Source organism: Monodon monoceros, unplaced genomic scaffold (genome assembly GCF_005190385.1).
Source record: "Monodon monoceros isolate NGI ecotype Baffin Bay Population unplaced genomic scaffold, NGI_Narwhal_1 Super_Scaffold_3, whole genome shotgun sequence".
In the NCBI taxonomy this organism is placed as follows: Eukaryota; Metazoa; Chordata; class Mammalia; order Artiodactyla; family Monodontidae; genus Monodon; species Monodon monoceros.
The window spans coordinates 92,902,708-92,911,782 of NW_021703780.1; positions in this window are offsets into that span (position 1 = coordinate 92,902,708).

A 9,075-nucleotide genomic window follows, 5' to 3' on the forward strand; every position below is an offset into this window, starting at 1 on the left:
GAGGTCAGGATTTTCTTATCTGATTTTTTTTCCGAAAGAACACCACGTTGTCTCTCACTTGCCTGATAGTTTATCTTTAGCACATTTATAAATGTTGACAAATTTGAGTGACTGTGCTAACATATTGGGAATTGTTAAAATGTAGCAAAGAAGTAAAAGGAACATTAAACTTTAAGGAGAAAACAGAGAATTTACTCTCAAACCACCTCTGGATAGTTTAAGGTAATAGGGATAATTTTTTTTAATTAATAGGAGGAGATTAAAAATTAATTGTCAATAAAGTGTTTGTTAGTCTAATGGCCAAAACAATGAAGATCCTGTGAGTCTACACAAAACATGAACAACAGAATATCCCAAGTTGTGAATTTTGATTCTTTTTTTCAATTTTAGTATCATAATGGTCTATACTTACCAACTCAGATAAGTTGAGGAACTTTCATAACACGTGGCTGTTAACATTCTTTCCTTTTCCTCTCCTATAAACCTGCTTCCAGAAAATGCATTACTTACCCTGCTTTACTGTAAGATTAGACTCAGTATCATTAAGATGAGCTATTTTTTTTAACTAAAATAAACTTTGCAGAAATTACAGGTATAGATTCTCAAATTTAATTCAGCTGTCTGAAATACTATATCTAGCAAGTAATTTAATCAAAGAGAAATTTCCATCTGATGTTACCTTCATCCAAATCAAATGTGTATAATCCAAACCCTAAATATTTTAGGACCAGAAAGATAGTTACATAAAAGTTTGGCTTTCTGGGTAAGATAATATACTCAACTAGAGTTTTATACTGTCTTTGAGCAAATTCATCTCTGTGGAAATTTGTTGTGGTGTGATACTCTTGATAAAATAAGTAGGTTGTATTTCTACCATATGACCTTCAGTCCCAGCTGTTTTCTGCACGCTTCTCTGTCAGAACCATAGACAGCTGAATGGCTAGGGCTGTGCTGTTCTCATTTTTGTATCCCATACAAAGGTGCCTGGAATATAAAAGGAATCTAAAGAGCATCTGTCTAAAGAATTAGTCAAGTGACCTCTTGTTATTTCCAACTTATTTACTGCTGTGTATTATTTAATACTACTGACCATTTTAGGGGACCCTCTTGGTTCCTACCTAAAACGTTTCCTTGCTCCCAGCTTAACTTTTTGGCAGAATCTCAGTTTGGTTCAGTCCTGCAAGACCATGTGACCAGGAAAGATGATGGATCTTTACCAGTTTAAGTTAACCATAGGTGATATCTGTTCTCCTTACCAGTGACTGGTTTGGGAAAAATCATTTCACTATGCTGTGACCAGTGAGCAGTGAAACAGATTGAAGGTGGACAGCTGGGAGGATTGTGTCTAGGGAAGATTTTATGTGAATCAAAAAAGACATAAATGAAACATGCCTCTTTTTCTAGTGGGAATCATTGTGAATACATGTTACATCTGGAGCTGGGGCATCTGAAAGGCACTCTCACATGCTATAGATGGGAGAGAAGAAAGTTTGCAAAACTTGCATCTTTGCCATTTTTAAGCTATTTAAATAATGAATTACAGAACTGAGCTATCTGCAAATTCTATAAAGTTTCTTATGATTAAATTAATTTAAAGTTAAATTTTCTCTTTCTTATAGTCTAACTGATATATAACCATACACTTTTCTAAACTCATTCTTCAGATTTATATGACATTGGGTTTGCCTGGTTTTCTGATTCTTCAGTTGCAGCTTTCTCTGTGTGTCCCATGATTTGTTTGTAGGCTTTTCCCAAGGTTTTTATCTTGGTACCCTTCATTTCCACTGGCTGTTCTTGGTGACTTTATTCATCTCACAGCTTTACCAACTCTATTTTGATAACCACGAAGTCTTGTCTAAAGTTTTGACTTCTCAACTTAGCTTCAGGCTCGACTTTCTACTTCTCATAAGACTCCGTAGCTTGGGGTTTTCATAGATTTCCTTAAAGTCCTGAGTTCATGTGAGAACTCGTGATCCTTCTGACCGCACGCTGTCTCTCATCTTGTCTGGAAGAACAGCCTCCTGAGTTTGCTGGATCAAAAAACTCTACAGTCTTCTTTGGTCACTTCTTCTTTCTTCACTCTCCCCAGGTAATGAACGACCAAATCCTGATATTTTACCTCTAAACTGTTTCCTGAATCGGTATCTTTGTTTTCATTGCTACTGGTACCATCCAATGGGTGTTGCAGATTTACAGAGTGTCTGGGGTAGAGATAGGATGCAGTCTGAGGTGAGTTTACTTTTCTTGTCTTTGAAGTTCAACTCCACTTTTTCTGATTCTTTTTTAAGATCCATGAAATATTCTGAAGTTTCTCTGTAATGAACCTAGATTTGGATTACTTCTTGTTTTTCATGCTTGGAATGTGTTTTACATTCTGAATCATAAAATATATATTTTTCATCAGTTTCATGTCATTCTTTAATATTTGCTCTCCAGATTCTGCTTCCCCTGTATTCTTTCTGTTATTTTCTTTTTGAACAAGATAGCACTTGACATTTTTTCATTTCTACATACCACTGTATGATTGTCCACTTCACATTTTTCTAACAGTAATTGTATTTTATTTAACTGAAATAAATTTATAAAAATCTACCAGACATGGAAATGTGGTATCAGAAGCCAAAAGAGCAATAGCTCTACAAGGCAGTGCTCTAAGTGTTTATCTATGTTAACACATTTTATCCTCTTTGTAACATTATTATTATCATCTCTGTTTTATAAATAAAGGAAATATGGTATAGAGGGGTGAAATAACTTGCCATTGATCATACAGCTCATAAGCAGTAGAATCAGTATTTGAAAAGGGGCTTCAGAATTTGTTATTAAAAAAATTTTTTTATATACAGCAGGTTCTTATTATCTGTTTTACACATATTAATGTATATATGTCAATCCCAATCTCCCAATTCATCCCAGAATTGTTTTTGTTTTTAAGATGTTGGGGGTAAGAGTTTATTAATTAATTTTTTTTTTTTTTTTTTTGCTGTGTTGCGTCTTCGTTTCTGTGCGAGGGCTTTCTCTAGTTGTGGCAAGTGGGGGCCGCTCTCCATTGCGGTGCGCGGGCCTCTCACTGTTGCGGCCTCTCTTGTTGCGGAGCACAGGCTCCAGACGCACAGGCTCAGTAGTTGTGGCTCACGGGCCTAGTTGCTCCGCGGCATGTGGGATCCTCCCAGACCAGGGCTCGAACCCGTGTCCCCTGCATTAGCAGGCAGATTCTCAATCACTGCGCTGCCAGGGAAGCCCCAGAATTTATTTTTAAGCACTACCTTTGGTGGTCAAGCACTACACTATCCCAATGTGTGCCTCCTTCAGGGTTCTCAGATGTTTCTTTTTAACCTAAAGTAAATAATTTAGTAAGCAGAGTCCAATTTTATTTAATTGAAAAAAATACAAATTGAATGCAGCAGTGAGCTACTGATGAGGTTTGAAGAGAAATTGGCTCAGTAAAAAAAAAACTCTAAAAATCTGCATATAAAATGAGGAAAAGAGATACCTCCAGTTATTATTACAGTTTCGCCTGTAATAGTGTTGTAGGAAGTTTTGTGCTATGGTGTCATTAGCACCCAAGCACACAAAAAGACAAGTGCCTCCTACCCCCCAGTTGCATGCCTAAAATGTGAACATCATCGTATTGTACAATTGAAATGTACTTTTAAGCTAATTAAAAATCCTGGGCATCACTGAATCTAAGTGATGTTAACATGATGCTATATCCTATTTTGAAAATGCAGAATTACTTTCCTCCTTAGAGAAGGCAGAATGGGAGCCCCAGTTGACCTGTATATAATTTTTAGAAGATCAGGCGCTTCCATTTCTTCCATTCATGATAAGAGAGGTGATAAGTTGACAGAATCAGTTTCTTTTTATTTATTGGCCATTACAGTTGTAAAATACTGCAGACATCAGCCTAACATAAATCAGTTCCCCTCAGATGAATGTGCCTTCGGAGAGGCTTTCTGCCGAGGTTTCCTCACCTCAGCCATATCTCTCTGGAGTACTCTTGCTATGTCTTTGGCAGCACTTTTGAATTTATTTTGTTTTTAATTCTGAGTAATCCTCAATCAGAAGACAAACAGAGGCTCAGAACTTTAGAGTTGAAAAGGACTTTGGAAGTTTTATCATTTAGATCATCTGTGTCAGGATTCTTTCTGCTACAAGCAACAAAAAGCATGATTCAAACTCACTTAAGCAAAAAGAGAATTAATGGTCTCTGTAAATTAATAATCCAAATATAATCAAGCTTCAGATAAGGCTTGATCTAGTCGTTCAAAAACCTCTTTAAGGACTGCATCACTTTCTATTACTCCACTCTTTCTTTACAATATTTGCTTCGTTCTCAGGTTCTTTATGGCTTTTATCACAAGAAAATGGAATGCATTGATACACTTTAGTTAGTCAGAGTCCACTCCTTCATTTGGCAGTGCACCCAATACCAGCCAACCTAGATGGCCTCTCTACAAATGGAAATTCACAGTGCTGGAGGAAGTAGGAAATATGAATGCTGGGGAAGAAGCCAGAGGATATCTCTTTTTATCAACCCAGTTATTTTACAGGGACATCTCTGAGCTACAAGATGGAAGGAGACCATCTATTACACAACTAAATTTGTGTGACAAGAAATAAATGTTAATTTTATTAAGCTAGTGAGATGTCAAGATTTATCCGTAACAGTGGGAAAGTGCAGAGTTTGCCCATCCAGTTATGTTTTCAATGTTTGAGTTTTAGTCATTGAAACTTGTGGTGAACATACCTTCCAGCTCTTGCTCTTAGAGAGCTCATGCTTTGACTCTTAATATTGTATGTATTTAGATTCCTGAGTGACTGACTGAGGCTTCTGCTCAGTAAAATGGGGACAGTGAGAAATGTATGCCATGATGAAAGAAAGCATTCACTGATTAGTTAGTTAGCACATGTAGACATGGAGCTATAGTTGCATTTCCTCTTGACTTGGGCATATTACTTCTCACCTATACCTTGAGGTAGTACAAAGGAGCCTTATGTTTTTAAAACAGATCATCAATAGAATGCCATGCCTTTTGAGACAGTGAGCTCACTCTCACAAGAGATGTTCAGCTAGTATCTGAAGCTGCCAGCTCTTTTGTTTGGAGCTCATTTACTCAGTACTATTTATTGAGAGTCTGTTATGTATCAGGGAATCTTCTGGGTAACTGGAGGTATGTGTGAACAAAATGGACAAATTGCTGCCCTTGTTGTATTTACATATAATAGCATCGAAGGAAAATAAGCAAGTAAGTAAAATAGATGGTCTATCAAATGGTATGAGTGCTCTGGAGAAAAATGAAGCAGGAGAGGGGTATAAAGAGAGTGGTATGTGATAGATTTTGCCTTGGTTAAGAAGCTAAGTGAGACAAATTTTCAGATTTATGTTTGGTTCAGTTGTATGATTCTGTAATTCTAGAACGTAGTCTCCCTTGTTATGGACACTTAACCTTGCACACTGTTGATGGGACTTTAAATTGGTGAAGCTACTATGAAAAAAAGTGTGGAGGTTCTCAAAACACTAAAAATAGGACTACCATATGACTGAGCAGTTCCACTGCTGGTTATGTATACAAAGAAAATGAAAACACTAATTTGAATAGATTTATATACCCCACGGTCATAGCAGCATTATTTACGATAGCCAAGATATGGAATCAACCCAACTGTCCATCAACAGATGAATGCATAAAGAAGATGTGGTATATGTATATACACAAAGGAATATTACTCAGCCATAAAAAAGAATGAAATTCTGCCATTTGCAACAGATGGATGGACCTAGAGAGTATTAATGCTTAGTGAAATAGGTCAAACAGAGAAAGACAGAATCTATATGTTATTGCTTATATGTGGAATCTAAAAATCAAACAAACAAATGTGTATAATAAAACAGAAGCAGACTCATAGATAAAGAAAACAAACCAGTGGATAATACTGGGGAGAGGGGTAAAATAGGGGTATGGGATTCAGAGATACGAACTACTGTGTATAAAATAGATAAGCAACAAGGATATGTTTACAGCACAGAGAATATAGCCGTTATTTTGTAATAACGTTAAAGGGAGTATAATCTCTAAAAATATTGAATAACTATGTTGTACACCTGAACCTAATATTGTAAATCAACTATATTTCAGTAAAATAAAATACAATTGGAAAAATATGGTCCCCAAAAGATGTATTTTCATTCTGGCCATGAACTTCTGAGATCTCAATGCTTAGTAGAAGCAAGGACTCAATCTTTAAGAAGATAAGTAGTGGCAATAGAGAGAGGTTTTTAAAGAAGTTATGGAGTAGGGAGAAGTGAGGAACAGCCCACTTTCTAACTCCCTCAAATAATATTTGATAAAAGCTAACCTTCTTCTGTCTAGCTGGGATTACTATTGATGCCTTTTCCAATTTTGAGAGGTTTTTTTTTCTTGATTAAATTAGACTCAACAGGATATTTCTACTCCATTAAGACTTTTATCTAGGAAAACTACCTGGAAAAAAATTTTAGATGATTATCTTAAGAAGGAATTATCTATGCATCTATCTATCTATCTACTATGTATCTAATTACAGATGTGTTTTACTTGATTAGTAGGTGGTAGTTGGGTATTCAGCTTCCTCAGGGGCAGGAAAGAGGTAATTTATTGATGAGACAAGTACCTATGAATAGGAAAAAAATGAATATGGGGATTCTCTCTCAACAACAACAACAAAACGGGAACTTTAAAAAGAAAGATGAAGATGATATAGGTGATGAGGAAATTAGGGAGATTGACTTGTAGTGAGACTTCAGAACCAAGAGAAATCCCATAATTGAGAGAAAGAAGAATCTATGAAACAGAAATCTAACTAACATTTAGAAGACAAAAACAAAATGCCAGACAGATAAAATCTAATCATCACCATTGTGTCTGAAAGATTTAATAATGGTAAAGAAACTTGATTCCAGCTTGGAAAATGGCACATACACTCAGAGGTTATTACACTTTGGAGCTCTAATAATAATGTTGTGCTGTATATCCAGAGGTGAAATTACAGACCTACCATCTGTTTTACTTGTTTTAGGGATTCATTTGGATATTCCAGTTTATATCATCAGTGTCACACATTTACAAGGCAAGAGCCAGTGGCTCTTGGGTGTTCCCATGGCCCAAGCCAAAGTATACATAGGTGCAGAACTCATTGATACTAGCTGGTTTCACCAATAAAAGATGATGCATCGTGTAACAAAGATGATGGCTTTTTAGAAAAGGCTTAGCAATTAAAGACACATCATAGGTCTTGAACCAGAAAGGCCTTATCTTTGAGAAGCAGCTAAGTGTCTAGACAGAAAACTGGAGATGCTGACTTTGGCATTTTATTTGCTCTGTGGCATTAGACCATTGGTTCTCAACTAATGGGGCACTTTTTCCCCACGGGGGACATTTGGCAATGTATGGAGACATTTTGGTTTCCACAGCTTAGGGGATGGAGGTGCTACCAGCATGTAGTGGGTTGAGGCCCAGGGTGCTGCTGAACATACTACAACATACAAGTCAGCCCGCCATAGCACAGACTTACCTGACCCCAAATATCAATAGTGTCATGGCTGAGAACCCTCGTTGAGACTCGTATTTTAATTTTTCTGAGCCTATTTTCCCCTCTCCTTACATGAGGATAATTTCTTACAGGGTTAATGTAAAGAAATTGATGAGATGGCATATATACAAATGCCTAAACATGGTAGATGTTTACTAAATTTTGAGTATGAACATTTAAAATTGTCTAATTAGAAAGTGATTCTAAAACCTATGAAGCAGATTGGAATAGGGTTTCAAGTGTAAAAAATAAGGGACACTGAACTGCACCATTTGGGGGAGGAGAAATGTATACAATATTTATTGTATGTTTTTTATGTTATTTCCTACTTTGTATCATGGACAAGGGCTTTTTATAAGAAGTGTACATCCTCTCCCATTCCTGCCCAAAATGTTCCTTAGCAAATGTTTATGGACAATTTAATATAAATAGATTTATATCATTGGAGAACATTACATTGCTTTTAATAAGCTAACATGTTCTGCAGGTGTTGGAGAGAGGACATGGTATTTTCTAGAAGCTATTTGACCAAGGCAGTGTTGATTTTCAAAATCTCTTAACATCTTACATTAAAATAAGTTATTTCAAAGTAGTTTGGGAAGTGCTGAGGTGAATGAAGAAAGAAGGAAAGAAGGAAGGAGGGAGGGAGGGAAGGGAAAGGGAAAGAAGGAAGGGGGGAAGAGAGAAAAAGGAGAGAAGAGAAGGGGAGCGGAGGGGAGAGGAGAGGAGAGGGTAAGAGAGAGAGAGAAAGAGAAAATATATATTTGTTTGTCCCCCAAGCAGTGAAATGAGCAGAATCAAATGGAACGCTATAACAGTAATTGTTGAGGCATAAATACATAAATAGTTACCATCCGGAATAGGAAATAATGAAAAGATAGAGAACAGGGCATTTGATCCAGAAGACATGATGGAGACAGGTGCTTAAGTGGCCCTCACATTAACTGTGTTCAGCAAATCGAATGAAACGCAGTACTGAGAACTGGATTTGGAAACCAGCTTGAAGTCAGGGAAAGTTACTCATCACAGCTATAATATTCCTTTTTCTGTGTCTCATGTGCACATTCAGCCAAGCTGCTTTTTCTGGTCATATTCTGAAGTTTTGTGGGGTTTTTCCCTCAAACTTGAGTCAGAGAAATCTGGAGTTGGAGTAAGAGGAACACTCCCACTCTGCTGAATGTTTTCTCCAACTTGATTACATGTTGAAATCACCTGGGGATCATTAAACAGCACTGAAACCAGTTTTTCTGTCCTATACAGTCAGAGATTCTAATTTACTAATTGTGGCGCAGACTGGGCCTCAGAAGTTTTATATAACCCCAAGTGATTCTGTGGGACAGCAACCTATTTAATGCATAACCTAGAATGCTTAAGAATTAAAAAGCTAAAAGAGAAGACTCTCTCTCTCCCTCCCTCCCTCCCTCTCACTCCCTCCCTCCCTCCCCCTCCCTCCCCCCCTCCCCCTCCCTCCCCCCCCCCACCCGCTCCCAACCCCCCACCCCT